At 39.4% G+C, this 20,538-nt stretch overlaps 1 pseudogene across 1 annotated transcript; it reads right to left on the bottom strand.

Moving 5' to 3' along the window:
* Positions 1-8,815: 8,815 nt before the first annotated feature.
* LOC307101918 (translation machinery-associated protein 7-like) lies at positions 8,816-9,003 on the bottom strand (annotated as a pseudogene). Its single transcript has one exon. The product of its transcript is annotated as a translation machinery-associated protein 7-like (transcript).
* Between the last annotated feature and the right edge of the window lie 11,535 nt (positions 9,004-20,538).

Here is a 20,538-nt window from a genome sequence, read left to right as displayed (position 1 = left end):
GTGTTTCTTGGACTATGTGAAGTATGGAAAAAAATGTACTTTTTCCCACATTGCAAGAAAATTTTTTATATTATAGCATTTCTATCCTCCTCCTCTTCTTCTTATAAGTGTTTATTCTAAGTAGTTAAATCAGTGATCTATATACTGTGGACTATAATGAGGTCAAATTTAGGAATGGTATTAGTCATGGTGAGGGAGAAAAGCAGAGAATAGAGGTAGGTTGTTAAAAATATATAGATGGCAAACTCATGTCAACACACACTTCTTTTTATTCTTCTGCATTTCCCCACTCTGATGCCCATCAACTCAATTAAATCCAACTCTCTTTAAATCTTGAAATCACTTCAATCTGGATAGACTGTACTGCACACTGTGAAAGGTGGATCCAAGCTATTTCTAGAATGTGTCTATCCAGGATGGATACTCAGCTGGTGTGCATCAGTGCAACTATACTTGTTATTAAACACCGAAATACTTTCCCACTGGTTGGTAACTCTCACTTATGACCCTTAGTCCTTCCAGTTTTCTTCTCTGGGGACAATTACAGTTAACAACTTCTCATGCATTCTTCTACAGGTATTCTAGAATTATTCAAACAAATATAGAAATATGATCTCTTTTTCTTCCCCACAAATAATAGCATGTTATACATACTGCTCTGCTCCTTGTTATATTTATTTAAAAGTATATCATAGAGTTCCTTCTATATTAATTCACCAAGAACTGCCTCATTTATTTTTTAAAAAATATGTTTTTATTGATTTTAGAGAGAGAGAGGAAGGGAGAGTGAAAGAGAGAAACATTGATGTGAGAAACATTGATCAGTTGCCTCTCGGGATGATACTCAACCAACTGAGCCACACTGGCCAGGCTACAGCTGCCTCATTTAATAACTAGAGAATATTCTATTATGTAGATGAGTAATGCATTAGTCAGTTTTTTTCTAGATAACAAACAATCCCAAAATATCAGCAGCATCTAACAATGAGCATTCATTTTTCTCTCTTGTACCTCAGCATGCATTTATTTCAGTCAATGCATGGGTGGTCTTTGATGGCTCTGTGTTACACCACAGGCCTGCAGATCAGATGTGGCAAAGTCACTGCACATGGAGGGGCCATGGATAAACAGACTGGTATTATGGTGATGACAGATGTGCAAGTAAACAAGGTTAATAATTTAAGCTGACATCAAGCCTCTGTTCACATGATATCTACTAACATCTCATTGGCCAAAGCAATCTACCTGGTCAAGCCCATAGTCAAGAAGTTAGAAAGTATACCTCATCCACCTTGAGGCCATGGCAAAGTCATGGATGTATAATATTACTACAGGGAATATAATTGGGACCAACAATTCAATCTACCATAAATTCTTCTTTTTTATCAGCTCTCTATTGATGACTATTTGATTTTTTTAACCTTTTGCTTCTTAATATACTTTAAATTAATTCCAACTCCAAACTCCCATTCCACCAAGATCATGGGAATTCACACACCATCATTTAGACTTACCCTAGCCTCAGTGTGGTGCCCTGGCAGCAGGATCATGCAGGATCATGCGCAAGTCAAATATCGGAGAAGCCCCTCTGATTCTCTATTAGCGATCACTGCTGGTTAAGATGGAGGCAGAGTCCAGGGGACATGATCTTTTTAGGACCTGTGACACTATTATTTTCATGTCACAGGACTCTTTGGCAAGGCTTGGATCCCATACTTCAAGTTCAGTTTCCATTAACAGTCATTCTTTCCACAAATGCCTTGATATTACTTAGATGTAGGTTACCAAAAGCTGTATCTTTTTAGACATGTTTTACAGAAAAGGAAATATTTCTATATACTTGAGCTCCTTTTTTCATTACTTCAATGGAGCATGTTAGGTAGTTTTACTGCTGCAAAAACTTAGAGTTATAGAAAAAGAAGGTAAGTTATTACAAATATTCTCTAGGTATACACATATCTATGTACTGGGAACATTTTGCAGTGTATGAGAATATTACTACACAACCTATGTTCATCTATGCATTTTAAAGACTGAACTATCTTCATAAAAGAGAAATTTGGAGGTAGAATATAAAGAAATTGACTGCAGTATTCTGCCATAGTAACAAACATAGCTTTGGACTTTTTCAAGTATGGCTACCTTCTTGGAATTCAGGAGATTTTTCTTCCATAACAGGTTGGGGTCATCTTTCTTCTATCTCTAAGAAGGAACATTCATTCATTGATTTATTTCTTTGCTGATTTTGTACTGAGTGCTTAATCAAGTTCCAAACACTGGGCATGTAAAGGTAAAAAGGTGCCATCTCTCCCCCAAGGAGCTCATGGGACAAAAGTGGAGAGTAAGGTTGAACAAGAAAGTAGAGACCAGTCTCAATATAAATGTACTAATAGAAGCTTGTGCAAGGTATGAGGTTGACACAAAAGAGGGAGTGCCTAGGCAGATGGGGGCAGATGATCTGGGTTTCAAAAGATAAGCAAAAATTCATCAGCAAGATAGTGGAGGTAGAGTGTCAGAGGCATTAAGAATAGAAGCATGATTAAAGTAGAGGCATGAAATAGCATGGCATGTTGGGGAAGTAGTAGCAGTCAGGTTGGCCAGAGGTTAAGATATGAGGAGTGTGTCTAGTGGCAAAATGAGTGTGAAAAATTAGCCCCAGATTCTATTTTAGGGCTTAAAACAGGAGAATAACATGACTGAATGTATTTTGGAAAGACCAATCTGGGAAGTGTGGGGGATGGATTGGATGAGTGGGAGGCTGAGGACTGGCAAAGGCTAGGATAAGAAGGAGACTATAATAACTTCCTGATGGGAGTAAAGAGGTGTAAGGGGAATATGGATCTCAGAATGATTGAGCTTGATGTGTTTTAGGCAAGTCCCATGATACTGCTCCTCCCACTTAAAATCCTTTAGTAGCCTTCAGACACAATGTAAAATCATCAGCCAGGAACAGAAAGCCCATCATTAAAAGGCCTTCAGCTACTCTTTCTCCCATCTCTTGGCTCCCCCAATTTGCATCTTATGTTCTAGTTCTTTTCAAGTCTCAGAGCCTTGCTAGTTAACCTGGAACAAGTTATTCCTTTTTCACCTGATGAGCTTGTTTATATTTTAAATCTCCAGGACACCTCGGGTTCCTTGAACTGTTGAATTGAAGTCATACTGTAAACTGACTCTCTAAGTAGACAGCAAACACTCTGAGAGCAAATGTCCAGCCCTAGAATAACATAGATTCTCAACTAATGCATCTGAATGAATGAAGTGGTCCAGTAATGCCTGGGACTCCTTATGTTCAAGTTCTACCCCTACTGTAGTTGTTTTCATGCATTAGAGAATGTGATGTTAAAACTTAAATCTGTGGGAAAGGGTCAGAACGTGTAGCATTGCTACTAGGTCCAAATCTAAGAGGAAGCATCTGCCTCAGGTCTTGGCAAATTTCCTTGCCTCCCTCTAATCTGTTCTTTCATCCAACAGATGTCTTAGTACTGCAGCTTCAAGATGATTAATAACTCAAGGGTTGGGGGAGAGAAATATATATATATTTTTTACCAGTACTTTGGACTCAAATCTTTCCATTCTTGTGTGTGGTAACAATTTTATTTTCTTCTATTGAGGTGTGTGCCTATATAGGCTTACCTATGAGTAATTGTTAAGAATTTATAAGTACTAGTGGTGAAAGTAATAACAGATGGGCTTAGCAGAGAATAAAGGTGACAATGAGTAAGAGCAAGTAGTAGAGGACATTTAGGAAAGGAAAGTAGTTGGTTTATAGGAATCTGAAAACAGGAATAAAGCAGCCCAATGTGTTGCAGTCACCTTTGGTTCACCTATTGCTCTAGGCCCGTGGTCAGCAAACTGCGACTCGCGAGCCACATGTGGCTCTTTGGTCCCTTGAGTGTGGCTCTTCCACAAAATACCGTGGCCTGGGTGAGTCTATTTTGAAGAAGTGGTGTTAGAAGAAGTTTAAGTTTAAAAAATTTGGCTCTCAAAAGAAATTTCAATCGTTGTACTGTTGATATTTGGCTCGGTTGACTAATGAGTTTGCCGACCACTGCTCTAGGCGGTGGTTTTTAAATCTGACAATGTCCCTCTAGGAGGCCTTGAAATTATTGTAAAGGACTTGAAATCCAAATGAAAATTTGTATTTTCTTAACTAATAGATAGTAAAAATACTATAACTGCCCAGCTGGTGTGGCTCAGTGGTTGAATATGGACCTATGAACCAGGAGTCACAGTTCGATTCCCAGTCAGGGTACATGCTTGGGTTGTGGGCTTGATCCCCAGTGTGGGGCATGCAGGAGATAGCTGATCAGTGATTCTCTCCCATCATTGATGTTTCTGTCTCTCTCTCCCTCTCCCTTACTCTCTGAAATCAATAAAAATATATTTTAAAATATACAATAACTGACATATGAAGAGTACCATACTTGAAAGATTGGGGATGCATCTGAAGGAAATAGTGATTCCAGCCTGGGCCAGAAGCACTAATTTTGTATTTGTACCTTATAATGTATAAAGACCTTTTACTTACCATAACCCAGCAGGGTTAGATGGTTGCATATCCCCATTTTTCAGATGTAGAAACTGAGGCTGAGGCTGTGAGTTGTATGTGGTCTCATAAGTTTAATGGATTCAGTTGAAATGAGTTTTTAAATTCCATGGTTTGCTTGTCTGAGTCACAAAGAAAGCTCTGTTGGAAAAAGTATCTAGCACCGAGGATAGAGAAAGATGAGAGCAGATATAGTATAATATGAACTTATAAGGAACCAAAGAAAAGCAAGAACTGAGCAGGGAGCAAGGCTGGGTCCTTCTGTTTAACAGTGCTATTGCAAAGTAAGGGATTCTGGAAGTAAGCCTTGGTTATGAAATTGAACAAAGGTAGTTATGGCCAATTAACCACAAATAGTTGTACTTTAAAAAATCCTCCCCATTTATTAAGAAGTTTTTTTTTTCTTTGAGACAGGTCCAAAATTATAGTGTTGAAGATTTATTTTGAGAATGGATATTAGAGATAATTGAAAAGGTTGTCGATCAAAGAATGAACTTCAAACTTCCATTCTAGTAGCAAAGAAGCGAACAGATGTGACACATTTAATAAAAATAATTTAGTGTCTTTTTTGAATCATTAGAATATTTATTCTAGGCATCATCATCATCATCATATAGAATGTATAATTCCTGCAGGGAAATCTGCATATATCAGACCCAAACTGTGGTAATGTAAGTATTTAAAAATTGATCATGATCTCTTGTTTAGTTCAGTTAGAAGAGTAGGGAGTAACAACCCATAGAAAAATGGATATTCTATGGAAGTCCTCCAAGTAGCTAATAAAAGAAATAACTATGATTTCTTCTTCTTATTATTAGAGCGTAGTTTACATACAATGTTATATTAGTTTCAAGTATACAATATGATTTGACATTTATATACCTTATGAAGTGATCATCGTGATAAATCTAGTATCCATCTGTCAAGCGTACAGAGTTATTACAATATTATTGGCTATATTTCCTGTGCTATACATTACATTTGTGTGGCTATTTTATTTTATTTTATTTTATAACTGGAATTTTTTACCTCTTAATCCCCTTTACTTTTTCACCCAGCCCCTCACCTCCATCCCCTCTGGCAACCATCAGTTTGTTCTCTGTATCTATGTGTCTGTTTCTGTTTTGTTTAGTTTAATTGTTTTATATTTTACATATAACTGAAATAATATGGTATTTGTCGTTCTCTGTCTGACTTATTTTACTTAGCATAACACCCTTGAGGTCCATCCATTTTGTCACAAATGGCAAGATTTTGTTCTTTATTTTTTTGATTTCACTTTTTTTATGACTAAGTAATGTTCCATTGTATACATGTAACACATCTTTCTTATTTTTATTTAAAAATATTTTTATTGATTTCAGAGAGGAAGGGAGAGGGAGAGAGAGATAGAAACATCAATGATGAGAGAGATTCATTGATCGGCTGCCTCTTGTATGGCCCCCACTGGAGACTGAGCCCATAATCTGGGCTTGTGCCTTGACAAAGAATGGAACTGTGACCTCCTGGTTCATAGGTCAACGCTCAACCATTGAGCCAGGCTGCCAGGCTGTAATACATCTTTAACCATTCATTTGTCAATGAACACTTAGGTTGCTTCCATAGCTTGGCTATTATAAGTAATGCTGTGATGAACATAGGGATGCATATATCTTTTTGAATTAGTGTTTTTATTTTCTCTGGATTAATACCCAGAAGTGGGATTGCTGGATTGTATGGCATTTATGTTTTTTAAAATGTATCTTTATTGTTGAAAGTATTACAGATGTCCCCTATTTTCCCCCATGACAGTTCTGTTTTTAATTTTTTTGGAACCTCCATACTATTCTCCATAGTGGCTGCACCAGTTCACCATCCCACCAACTCAGTGTACAAGAATTCCATTTACTCACATCCTCACCAACACTTGTCATTTGTGTTGATATTATCCATCCTGACAGGTGTGAGGTGTTATCTCATTGTAGTTTTGATATCTATCTCCTGATGATTAGCAATGTTGAGAATCTTTTCATGTGTCTGTTGGACATCTGTATGTCTTCTTTTTTAAAAAAAAATATTTTCTTATTGATTTCAGAGAGGAAGGGAGAGGGAGAGAGAGATAAAACCACCAATGATGAGAGAGAATCATTGATTGGCTGCTTCCTGCATGCCCCACACTGCAGTTTGAGCCCATAACTTGGGCATGTGCCCTGACTGGGAATCGAACCGTGACCTCCATGTTCATAGGTCGATGCTCAACCACTAAGCAACGCTGTTAGGCTCTATATGTCTTTTCTAGAGAAATGTCTAGTCAGATCCTCTGCCCGTTTTAAAAATTGGATTGTTGGTGTTAGTTGCTGTTGAGTTTTATTAGTTCTTTATATATTTTGGATATTAACTCCTTGTCAGATGTTTAATTTGCAAATATCTTTTCCCATTCAGTCTTTTTGATGGTTTCCTTTACTTTGATGTAGTCCCATTGTCTATTTTTACTTTGGTGCAGTACCAATCGTCTATTTTTGTTTTTGGTGCTCTTGCTCAAGGAGACTTATCCAAAAAATTATTGCTAAGACCAGTGTTTACTGCCTCTTTTCTTCTAGGAGTTTTATGGTTTCAGGTATTACATTTAAGTCTTAATCTATTTTGAGTTTATTTTTGTATATGGTGTACAAAAGTGGTCCAATATATTTTTTTCTATTATCTGTCCAGTTTCTCAAACACCATTTATTGAAGAGACTTTATTTTTCCCATTGTATATTTTATCTTCTTTGTTGTACAATTGCCTATACAAAATGTTTTTTTTCTTCCTTCTGGGCTCTCTATCTTGTTCCACAGGTCTATGTGTCTGTTTTTGTGCCAATATCATACTGTTTTGATTATTATAGTTTTGCAGTATAGCTTGACATCAGGGAGCGTGATGCCTTCAATTTTGTTTTTCTTTTTCAAGATTGCTTTGGCAATTCAGTGTCTTTTGTACTTTTATGTAAAATTTAAGATTATTTGTAGTAGTCCTGTGAAAAAGGCCATTGGTATTTTTGATTTGTTATTGTTTATGAAGGGCTAAGTAGTCTACTAAGCACTCTAACTACTATCTATATTGATTATTGGAAAATTGTTATTAGCTATTAAAGATGAACCTAATTAAAAAATAAAGCTTGCCTTGGCCAGCATGGCTCAGTGGCTAAAGTGTCAGCCTATGCACTGAAGGGTTTAGGGTTCAATTCCCAGTCAAGGGCACCTACCTGGGTTGCAGGTTTGATACCTGCCCCAGTTAGGGCATGTGCGGGAGGCAACCAGTTGATGTGTCTCTCTCACATCTGTTGGTTCCCTCGTTAGGGCACCATAATTGTTGGTGTCCCTCATTAGGGCACCATAATGCCGGGGTTCTTTTCCCAGCCTTACAAAGTGTTCAGCATTCTGGAGAAAGGGGCTGCACATAGATGATTAAAGAGTCCAAGGACGAAATATATTTTTGGAAGGCATTGGGGGTCAGAGGAGCTTCAGCTAAAGGGAACTGAAGATTCTCCTTGTCTCAGACCCCGTGCTTTTATTAAACACAATTTGTCCCAAGGCAAGATGGAAATATACACTTCAAAGGGTAAGGTATCAAAGGGTATTGTCAGTTTGGGGAATAGCCTACAGCTGTTCAGGTGTTTGGCCAACAGGAGGCAATAAAATGCCCTGAGCTGTCTGGCAGCAGACAATCATCCTATTCAGGTTTGGGGGAAGTGACTTTTAGCCGTTTCCAACAGGTAAACTACACATGACTCAACCCTTTTGAGCTCCCCAAGTCCCATCAACCTTTTGACGAAACTTTTGTAATTATTACATGCTGGAATTGGTTCTTGGCACCCACTGATGTTTCTCTCTCTCTCTCTTCCTTCCGCTTTCTCTAAAAATCAATGGAAAAATATCCTTGCGTGGAGATTAACAACAAATTAAAACAAAGCTTAAATAAGAATTACTTATTTTTTTCAAGCAAATTGGCTTAATTTCAGGTGGTACAGAATATCTTGAAGAGCACACTTTGACAGGATTCTGAGCTGGGTTTACTCTGACGACACAGCTAACGTTGAAATGGCAGAATGAGAAGAACTGAAGAGATGAGCCAATGCATAATTATCATTATTATTATTTTTTTTTACAAAAGTTTATTCTTAAATGTACCACAGCCTCCAAGACAACACTTCATTTTAGCTGTAGGTGGCAAGAGATGTGATGACAGGGAATCATGATGTTAAAACAGGAATGGAATTAAGGATCACCATTGCCCCAGGCACAAGGAACAGTTCACTTTTTGTCAGATTTCTTAATTCACCTGTGGCCAGGGGGCCCTTCCCCGCGGCTTTCGCTTTCAGCTCCTGGAGTTTTTTCTCTTTCTGCCTCTGCTTGAATGCCTTGTCTTCCTCGTTCATCTCCTTGGCCTGCCTCTTGGGCTGCTTCAGTGGCTTTTTCTTGCCACCTTCTCTACTGGACATGGTCAAGAATTACTTATTTTTACAAAAAAAAAAAAAAAAGCTTAAATAAGGTAAATGACTTGTCCAAAGTCACACAGGAAAAAGTGGTAAGAAATAGAGCAGGTATTTGAACTCAGAGGTGTCCGAACTCAGTGTTCATATTATTACCCTTATGCTAGGTACTCCTAAAATGAGCAATGTACAGTGTTCCCTGAAAGTCTCTGGCATGAAAATCTCCGTCTGGCCATTGAATACATTGTCTGATATTTAGCTGTCAATTTTGTAAACTTGATCCAAAATTTGGGTGCATTCTCTTCAGCAGTCACTAGGTGGAGCTAGTGCACTAAAAAGGCATCAGAGGCTTTTGGAGACCAGGACAGGATTTATTCTAGGAAGTCAGCAAAGGCTGGTTTTGATTGGAAAAGTGCTAAAAAGATCACTCCCTATGACAACTGACTTTTTTCTTTTCTGGATAATGTAGATGAAGAGGAAGATGAGAGGTCTCTGGAGGTGTAGAGAATTGCTAGAGCCAAGAGCTATGTGGGATGAATGCATAATCAACGAATTCTGTTCTTTCCCAGGAGTGATTTTAATAATCTGATGTGTGGCTGGGCTGGTGGGCTGTGGAAGCATAGCACAATATCACCCTGCCTGTGTGGTCTGCCTTCTCTTAGAGATTCCAGCCTTTCACATTATATAATACGGAACATACATACTTGTATCTGGTGTTTCAAATGGAATTTCTAAAATTATGATAGTGATGACACTAATTGTTATGTTAGCATACATGCACATGCTGCTTTATAGTTTGCAGATCCCATTTATTTTCACTCATTGAGTGGATGAGCCCTCTGGCCGAGGCTAGCCCTTCTTGGATCACAGGACAGGGGGTAAGAGCAGGATGGTATGGGCCTGCTCTTTTCTTCTGTGTCTAAGAAGTTATTATAGTTGGGTTCTTCAGAGAAGCAGAACCAAAAGGATGGATATATATTGCAGTTCAACACTTATTGAGAATTCACTGAGAAACAAATTGCTCTTGCTCTTCTTGTCTCCTCCAGTTCTTTTTGTCACAGGATTGAGGAAAACAATGAACCCTCTATAAACAAAGATAAGTCAGGGAACAATATTAAATTCCACTTAGTGCTCTTTCCCAAGTTCCATTGGGATCATTATTTGTCTTGTACCGGTTCCAGTGGGTGGTTGCAGGGTACATCTCAGAGTTCACTCAAACACTAGTTTGCTGTTTCCATTTTATATAACAGTACAGGCAGTCCTTGTTTGTGTTCGAAATACATTCCTGAAAATCACACCAAGGGTCTCACACAAATCTCTTTTCCCTCAAGACCAGTGTTTTAGCTGAGGGTCATAGTCCTTTTCCAGCTTCTAGAGGCTGCCTACATTTGTTCATTGGCTCATGATCTTCTTCCTTCTATCTTTAAGGCCAGCAATGGCGACAGGCAAGTCCAAGATTTGCAGGGTAGGCAATTGTGGAGACACAGGGAGGAGTTGATGTTGATATTTCAGCTCAAGTCCAAAGGCAGAATTTCCTCTTCCTCAGTCTTTTTCTTAAGGTCTTCAACTGATTGGTGAGACCCACCCACATTATGGAGAATAATCTGCTTTTCTCAAAGCTTAAATGTCAATCTGTCAACATCTAGACATTTTTGGCCAAGTATTTGGGCACTGTGCCCTAGCTAAGTTGACACATAAAATTAACCATCACAAGGAAGCAAATAATTCTCTGCTGGACTTGAAGGGAAAATGGTGTTTCTTCTGCTGTATTTGCTGGAATTCAGAGCTATTCATTTCAACTTTTGTAAAAGCAATCTATTCATCTTCTCTTCTGCCCCTGAAATCTTGATGAATAGGCAAAGATATTCTGGACAATTATATAAAATATTTTTAAATAAATCAAGAAATCTATAAAGCATGGCTTCAGACCTTATTCCATGTTATAATTAAAATGTGGTTTTGAGATTGGTACAAGTACCTTGAAAAATGCATGAAATAAATAGAGTGCTTTCCAAGTCAAGTATAGAAGCATCAAATAATATTTCTGAAAGGTCCCTAAATATAATGTTTGGTCTTTCTCATTTTACAGATAAGTCAGCAACCTCCCATGCAGTTAAAAAATCCACATGTGACTTTTGACTTCTGCAACACTTAACTATTAACAGCCTACTGTTGACTGTAAGCTTTCCAAATAACATAAACAATTGACACATATTTTATATTATATTGTATTATACACTATATAATAAAGTAAGCTAGATAAAAGAAAATGTTAATAAAATTATAAGGTGAATTACATTTAATGTACTGTACTGTATTTATTAATACTGCAAATTTATGTTGTCTGCTCCAAATATATGATATATGTGAGATTTGAAATTTTGAGAATGATGATTGTGTAGTTAGAGAATGTGGATGAGAAAAAAATCCAAGAAAAAAAAATCCTAGGGAGTGTTAACTTCAATAAGTAGGAATCAGATAAGGAGAATAAGAAGTACCAGAAATAGAGAGAAGGGGAAAACCAGACATACATGACAGCCCAAAAGCCAGGAGAGAGGTGTAATTAAAGAAGTGATTAGCAGTATCAAATAGTTGAATTTGTTGATTAGTTCTAATAGTTTTTTGGAGGAGTCATTAGGATTTCCTGTATATAATATCATATCATCTGCAACAGAGTCAATTTTACTTTTTTCCTGTGTGATTTGAATGCCTTTTATTTCTTTTTCTTGATGATTTATCTGGTTAGGACTTCTAGTATACTATTCTATCTAATAAAGAGATAATATGCAAATTGACCATCACTCCCAACACACAAGATGGCCACCCCCATGTGGACACAAGATGGCCAGCAGGGGAGGGCAGTTGGGGGCAACCAGGCCTGCAGGGGAGGGCAGTTGGGGGGGACCAGGCCTGTCGGGGAGGGCACTTGGGGGGAACCAGGCCTGCAGGGGAGGGAAGTTGGGGGTGACCAGGCCAGCAGGGGAGGGCAGTTGGGGGGAACGAGGCCAACAGGGGAGAGCAGTTGGGAGTGACGAGGCCTGCAAGAGAGGGCAGTTGGGGGGGGGGGGGAACCAGGCCTGCAGGGGAGGGCAGTTGGGGGAGACCAGGCCAGTAGGGGAGGGCAGTTGGGAGTGACCAGGCCTGCAGGGGAGGGCAGTTGCGGGGGACCAGGCCTGCAGGGGAGGGCAATTGCGGGGGACCAGGCCTGCAGGGGAGGGCAGTTGGGAGGGACATGGCCTACAGGGGAGGGCATTTGGGGGGGACCAGGCCTGTAGGGGAGGGCGGTTAGGGGCAATCAGGCCGGCAGGGGAGCAGTTAGGCGTCGACCAGACTGGCAGGGAAGTGGTTAGGGGGCAATCAGGCAGGCAGGCAAGCCATTGGGAGCCAGCAGTCCTGGATTTTGAGAGGGATGTCCGACTGCTCGTTTAGTTGGACATCCCTCAAGCAGTCCCAGATTGGAGAGGGTGCAGGCTGGGCTGTGGGACACACCATTCCTGTGCACGAATTTCATGCACCGGGCCTCTAGTGTTGAATAAGAGTGGTGAGAGTAATCACCCTTGTTTTGTTCCCAATCTTAGAGAAAAAGCTTTCAACTCTCACCATTGAATATATGTTAGTTGTCATATATGGCCTTTATAAGGTTGAAGTACATTCTTTCTATATCCAAATTACTGAACATTTTTATCATGAAGGGATGTTCGATTTTGTCAAATTTTATTTCTGCATCTACAAAGGTGATCATATGATTTTTCTCTTTTATTTTATTACTGTGGTTTATCACATTTATTGATTTGCATGTTGAACCATCCTTGCATCACAGTGATAAATCCAACTTGATTATAGTGTGTAATCCTTTTAATAAGCTATTAAAATTCAGTTAGATAATATTTTGTTGAGGATTTTTTTTGTGTATATTCAGCAGGATTTGGGCCTGTGGTATTCTTTTCTTGTAGCGTTCATATCTGGCTTTGGCACCAGGGTGATGCTGGCTTTGTAAAATTAGTCTGGAGTTTTTATTTCTCTTCATTTTTTGGAAGGAGTTTGAGAAGGATTGGCATTAATTCTTCTTTAAACATTTGGTAGGATTCACCATCTCACCCTAGGCTATTTTTTGTTGGAAAGTTTTTGAGTACTGATTCAGTCTCCTTAGTCATTATTAGTCTGTTCCAATTTTCTATTTTTCAAAATTAGGCTTGGTAGGTTGTATTTTTCTAGGAATTTATCAGTTTCTTTTTAGGTTATTCAATTTATCCTATATAATAAAAGGCTAATATGCAAATTATCCCCTTGACCGGGAGTTTTTTGTTTTGTTTTTTAAAAATATATTACATTGATTTTTTTACAGAGAGGATGGGAGAGGAACAGAGAGTTAGAAACATCGATGAGAGAGAAACATTGATCGGCTGCCTCCTGCCTCCTACTGGGGATGTGCTCGCATCCACGGTACATGCCCCTGACCGGAATCGAACCCGGGACCCTTCAGTCCACATGCCTAATCTCTATCCACTGAGCCAAACCGGTCAGGGATTGACCGGGAGTTTGACTAGGAGTTTGACAGGGGGAGGGTGGGGGGTGTGGGGGGGGGGGAGGGGGAAGAGGGGGACCCGGCTGGCCAACCCCACAGTCCCCCACCCCAATCGGGGGTGGGGGGCTGAGGCCCCTCCCACTGGCCGGCTTGGCCCGATTGGTCCCAATGGGCCAGCCAGACCCCACCTGTGCACGAATTCGTGCACCAGGCCTCTAGTTGGTATATAATTGCTCATAGCAATCTCTAATGACCCTTTGTATTTCTATAGTATCAGTTGTAAAATCTTCTCCCTTATTTTTTGAGTCTTCTCTCTTATTTTCTTAAGCTTGTCTTTTTTTTTAAGAGCTTGTCTTTTTTTTTTTTTTTTTTTTGAGAGAGAGAGAGAGAGAGAGAGAGAGAGAGAGAGAGAGAGAGAGAAACATTGCTTTGTTGCCGCACTTAGTTATGAATTCTGGTTGATTCATGTATGTGCCCTAACCAGGGATCAGACCTGCAGCCTTGATGTATTTGGATGATGCTCTAACCCCGTGGTCGGCAAACTGCGGCTTGTGAGCCACATGCGGCTCTTTGGCCCCTTGAGTGTGGCTCTCCCACAAAATACCATGGCCTGGGCGAGTCTATTTTGAAGAAGTGGCGTTGGAAGAGGTTTAAGTTTAAAAGATTTGGCTCTCAAAAGAAATTTCAATCGTTGTACTGTAGATATTTGGCTCTGTTGACTAATGAGTTTGCCGACCACTGCTCTAACCAACTGAGCTGCCCAGCCAGGGCCGGTTTGTTATAAAAAAAAAATCCTTTCAAAGAAAATCAGCTCTTTGTTTCATTGATCATTTTCATTGTTTTTCTGTACTCTACATCATTTATTTCTACTCTGATCCTTATTGTTTTATTCCTTTTTCTAACTTTGGGCTTAGTTCTTCTTTTTTAGTTCCTTGAGATGTAAAATTAGATTGTTTATATGTCAGTATTCCTTTTGGTTTCCCAAGGACAATGTTAAAACTAAAGTTTGTGGTCTCTCTCTGGCCCACATTTTGATGTTTACTGTCAGTGTATACTTACTAATTATCTTCCAAAGCTCATGTTTGCTGCCATCAGGAGTGTGCACAGGGAACCAGCCACAGGGTGGGAGTGTGTGTGGAGCCTTGGGGGTGTCTCTTGGCCAGTTGGGGTGACCCTATGGGCAAGGTACTCCTGTGGCTCTTGGGCAGGCTTCTTGATGAATCCACAGCACAGTTAGTAGGATTCACATCTCTTGAATGCCCTGCTAGTTTCCTGTCTGCCACTCTCCAAGCCTCCTCTCTCTTTCCCAGTCATGCAGATCACAACTCAAGTACTCTTTAGGGTGGCAAGAGAGAAATGGGCCTCTTTGCTACTCTTGCACATCTGGGGAAGTCAGGTGCTCATTCATACACTCTTTCCCCACAATAGGGAAGGGAGCTGTGGAGACAGCAGATGTGGGTAAAGTAAAAATGTCCTCTTACCCTCTCCAATGTACCCAAACTTGTATTTTTTCTCCAATAGTGTGCTGAAATTTCTGTGATGCATATTTCAACTTCCACAAGGGCTCGTTCATCTGTGAGTGATTGTCTAAGACTGTTCTCCAGGGACACCTGGACTATGGTTGAGAAGGTCTGGAGCCAGTTTATGGGCCACTGCAGGGTCCACAGCCAAGGTATGTATGCCTATTACCTGATGCATGGGTGGGTGAGACTCCTCCAGAGGCCCATGGCATATGGTGCTAGATCCCACAGCTCCCACAGAGGCGTTGTCCATGGATATATGCCAGATTGTTGTGGAGCAGGAGATACAAGTGAGCGATGTCTTTTTCAGCTACCTTGCTTACAAGATGCTTTATAGGGTCAAATGAGAAAAATTTTTTGAAACTGGTAAATCACTATTCATATTAATTTATTCAACTTCCATCTATTCATCCATTCAACCCTGATACATCAATCCACTTTGATATTTCTATTCTTTCATTTAGCAAATATTTATTAAATATCTACAATATGTCAATTTCTGTGCATGGACTCAGTATAAGGGACTATTATTAGTTTTCTGATGAATATTCCTAAATACCATTTTCTGAAGCAATGCCAGTGAATTATATTCACTACTCTCTCAAACATATTTAATCAGTGTATGCAAACTAATTGGTCACAAAAGGTAACTGTCTTATTTTAATGCTTGTTTTAGCCTATTTATCAAAGGCATTTAAATTGAAAAACCTTTTTCTTGAATATATTCTCAGAGCAATTCTACTTTCTACAATAACAATACAAATAAGCTCAGATAATCTGCATTATTGGATTTATCACAAATAGCAACTCTGTTCTTTATTTGGCCAGAATTGTAGGTTTGTTGTCACAGCATTTTTTTCAATGTTATTCATCTTTTGGTGGCTGTTTTCCAACATATATCTGGGTTCACATTATAGTATAGCATTACTCAATTTACAAGCAAATTGAGGATTATTTACATTTTATTTAAACAACAGTATTGTAGAACTATAATTTGAGTTACAGTGGCCAAGATAACAAATCCTGTAACTTTTTGTTATTTTATTAATGACCAAATATTATCTATACCAAATGTCAACAAATTCCTTTTTTACATATTATGACAATTTTAAGAAATTTTATTGCAGTTCAATCGTATCTGGGGATCTCTACAAAAATAGATCTTTGCCAGAATAATTTTTAGGCCAGTGTGATGTAAACTGGTTAAGAGCATGGCTCTGGACTAAGGCAGACTGGATTTCTATCATGGCTTTGCAGATACTGTGTGACCTGGACAAGTTATTTAACATCTTAAAATTTCAGCTTATGAAGCTCTTGGTAAAATTCTTTGCATAAGGTCTCCATAAATGTTGTTTCTTAATATCTATGGTATGTTGACTAAATCAAAGTAAAGAGGTATCATATGCTTTTTTTTAAAAAAATTCTTTTTCCCCCCATTTTTTTTATTAAGGAATTATATGTGTACATATCTTACCATTGCCCCCCCTACCCTATTCCCATACATGCCCTCACCCCCCAGAGTTTTGTGTCCATTGGTTATGCTTATATGCTTGCATACAAGTCCTTCGGTTGATCTCTTATCTCCCCCACCTCTCCCTAACCTTCCCGCTGTAATTTGACCTTCTGTTTGATGCTTTACTGTTTCTGTATCTATCTTTTTGTTCAACAGCTTATAATTTTCTTTATTATCCATAGATGAGTGAGATCATGTGGTATTTTTCTTTCATGGACTGGCTTATTTCACTTAGCATGATGTTCTCCAATTCCATCCAGGTTGCTGCAAATGATGAGAATTCCTTCTTTTTTATGGCAGCATAGTATTCCATTGTGTAGATGTACCACAGTTTTCTGATCCAGTCATCTGCTGACGGGCACCTAGGCTGTTTCCAAATCTTTGCTATTGTAAATTATGCTGCTATGAACATAGGGATGTATATATCCTTTCTTATTGGTGTTTCCAGTTTCTTAGGATATATTCCTAGGAGTGGGATTACTGGGTCAAATGGGAGTTCCATTTTCAGTTTTTTGAGGAAACTCCATACTGTTCTCCACAGTGGCTGCACCAGTCTGCATTCCCACCAGCAGTGCACGAGGGTTCCTTTTTTTCCGCATCCTCGCCAGCACTGGTCATTTGTTGATTTGTTGATGATAGCCATTCTGGCCGGTGTGAGATGGTACCGCATTATCGTTTTGATTTGCATCTCTCGGATAATTAGTGACTTTGAGCATGTTTTCATGCTTCTCTTGGCCTTCCTTCTGTCTTCTTTTGAAAAGATTCTATTTAGGTCCGTTGCCCATTTTTTTATTGGATCATTTATCTTCCTTTTATTAAGTTGTATAAGCTGCCTGTAGATGTTGGAGATTAAACCTTTATCAGTGATAACATTTGCAAATATGTTCTCCAATACAGTGGGCTTTCTTGTTGTTTTGTTGATAGTTTCTTTTGCTGTAAAAAAGCTTTTTATTTTGATGTAGTCCCATTTGTTTATTTTCTCTTTAGCTTCCATTGCCCTAGGGGCAGTATCAGTGAAGAAGTTCTTTTGGCATATGTCTGAGATTTTGCTGCCTGTGGATTCCTCTAGTATTTTTATGGTTTCCCGTCTTATGCTTAAGTCCTGTATCCATTTTGAGTTTATTTTTGTGTATGGTGTAAGTTGGTGATCTAGTTTCATTTTTTGCATATGCTTTTTTTAAAAAATGAATGGTTTATTGATCTCTAGAGAGAGAGGAAGGGAGAAGAGAGAAACATCTATGTGAGAGCACAATGATTGGCTGCCTCCTGTACGCGCCCCACTGGGGATAGAGCCCGCAACCTGGGCATGTACCCTGACTGGGAATCGAACCAGCAACCTCTCAGTGCATGGGATGATGCCCAACCTGGCCAGGGCAAGAGGTATGATATAGTTTTTATTTTTTCTACATTTGAACTTAGACTATTTTGTGATATTTTGCATGTTTCATATAAATTAAGTTCAGCTGTGAGTTACAGAGGCCTAAAATAGTAGTGGCTATAAAAATATAGTCCCCCCCCTCCCCCCCAGGTAAAAGCTAGGATGTCTAGGGCTGGTGTACTGGTTGTATTCCACGAAGTTCCCAGGAATCCAGAATCCTTACAGTTTACTCCTCTGCCGTTTTGAGTCTGTGGCCATTATCCTCATGATCTAGAATATTAGCTATAGCTCCAGTCATCAAATGGATATCATAAGAATGCTTGAAAAAGAAAGTGACAAGGGAGTGGACTTTAAAGGGTGATCTCCCATTGAAGCATGCAACAGACTGATATATTTCAGAGGGAAGCAGGAAGAGATTAAACAATGAACTTATATGCATATATGCATAGCCCATGGCAGGCAATAATGTAGGGAAGGCCTGTGGAGGGGAAGATAGAGGGTGGAGGAGTTAATGGGGCGGGGAGGGGGGAGAATAAGAGGGGCATCTGTAATACTTTTGACAATAAAGATAAATTAAAACAAGAAAAAGAAAAAAGGGTGATCTCCCAAAACTGTCACATATTTCCACGTTTATCCTATTGTCCAGAATTTAGGTACACATTCAAACCTAGCTTCAGTGGAGGATTAGAGCATGTATTCTCTGTTCTGAGGGCATATTTGCTAAGCTTAGAACTGCACGTCCTCTTACTATGAAGGAATAGGGAGAATGGATACTGGGGTGCACTGGCAAACATCTCCCACAATATGTAACTTATGTATTAAATCGACTCACCTCATTGTAATATAAATGTGGTTTACTTGTCTAATAACTTCTACTAACTTTGCCAAACCACCATTTCCTCCTGAGAGCCAGCTCCCTTATTGATATTTCAGTATGGTTCCTTATACTTTGGTCACTTTGGGTTATTCAGAATAGTCTTGTTTCAATTTGTGAGCCCTAGACTCTCCATCTAAAAACACCTATATTACAGTTAATTCAAAGGTCTCCTCCTCCTCCATCCGGTTAAGATTAGAGTGGCAGTTCCAGGGTTTAGAGGGAAGGGGCCCTTGGCATTACTTGTTGTCTTTCACCCCCCTCCATCTTCCTCCTGAGACTAAGTCAGGCATGGGGTGAGGAACCCACAGGGTGACATCTTCCCACCTTCCTTTGGGCCCTGCTGATAAGGCTTCATCCTGATGCTCCACTGGTCTTGATAGTTCTTTGTAAGCTCCATGGCCATCTGCCCATCCACGGCTCCCTGTGCAGGGCGAGCAGCCAGCTGTGGAGTTTATCTTCTGCACACCTCAGGAAACAGGACCTGAGGGGACACCTGTCCCTCCCAACCTGGCTATGCCTCTGTGTCCCACCATGTGGTGCTTTCTTCTGCCCTGGTCTTAGACATCTGACAGCAAGCTCTGACCTCTTCTGTTCTTTTTTTTTTTTTTTAAAATATTTTTATTGATTTCAGAGAGGACAGGAGAGGGAGAGAGAGATAGAAACATCAATGATGAGAGAGAATCATTGATTGGCTGCCTCCTGCACATCCCCACTGAGTATTGAGCCCGAAACCTAAGCATGTGCCCTTGACTGGAATCGAACCCAGGACCCTTCAGTCTGCAGGCTAACACCCTATTCACTGAGCCAAACCAGCTAGGGCTTCTCTTCTTCTTCTTTTTTTTTCTTTCTTCTCATTATGGTAAAATACATATAAACAAACTTTTGCCATTTTAACTTATTTTGAGTGTTTAATTCGGTGGCCTTAATTACATTTATAATGTTGTGCAGTAATCACTATTATCTATTTCCAAAACGTTTTCATCACCCAAACAGAAATTGTACTGATTAAACAAAAACTCCCCATTCCCCTGACCCCCAATGCCTGGTGAACTCAATTTACTTTGTGCCTCTATGAATTTGCCTATTCTAGGTATTTCAGATAAGTGAAATCATAGAATATTTGTTCTTTTTTGTCTGGCTCCTTTCACTCAGCATAATGTTTTTATGGTTTACCCATGTTGTAGAATGTACTCAGTCTCTTTTATAGCCGACAATATATTCCATTGTATGCATATACCACATTTTGCTTACCATACTTTTTGGCTGTTGTGGATAATGCTGCAAATAACATCAGCTTCCGTTTGTGTTCCTATTTTCAATACTTTTGGGTATATATCTAGGAGTGAAATTGCTGGGTTACATGAGAGTTTTATGTTTCTCTTTTTGAGGAATTGTCAAACTGTTTTCCATCATCTACACCAGCAATGTATAAGGGTCTCCACATTCTTGTCAACATTTACAATTGTGCACGTTTTTGATTACAGGCATCCTAGTGGATATGAAGTCCTATCTTATTGTGGTTTTAATAAACATTTACCTGATGACTGTTGATGCAAAGTATCTTTTTATATGCTTATTAGTCATTTGCATATCTTCTTCAGAGAAATGTCTATTCAAGTCCTGTTGAAGCATGCAACAGACTGATATATTGTTTTAAACTAGGTTGTTTGGCTCTAGCCAGTTTGGCTCAGTGGATAGAGTGTCGGCCTGCAGACTGAAGGGTCCCAAGTT

This window comes from Cnephaeus nilssonii (genome assembly GCF_951640355.1).
Source record: "Cnephaeus nilssonii genome assembly, chromosome: 6".
Lineage (NCBI taxonomy): Eukaryota > Metazoa > Chordata > Mammalia > Chiroptera > Vespertilionidae > Cnephaeus > Cnephaeus nilssonii.
The sequence above is the reverse complement of the archived record's forward strand: the minus strand, read 5'-3'. Positions and strand labels throughout refer to the sequence as shown.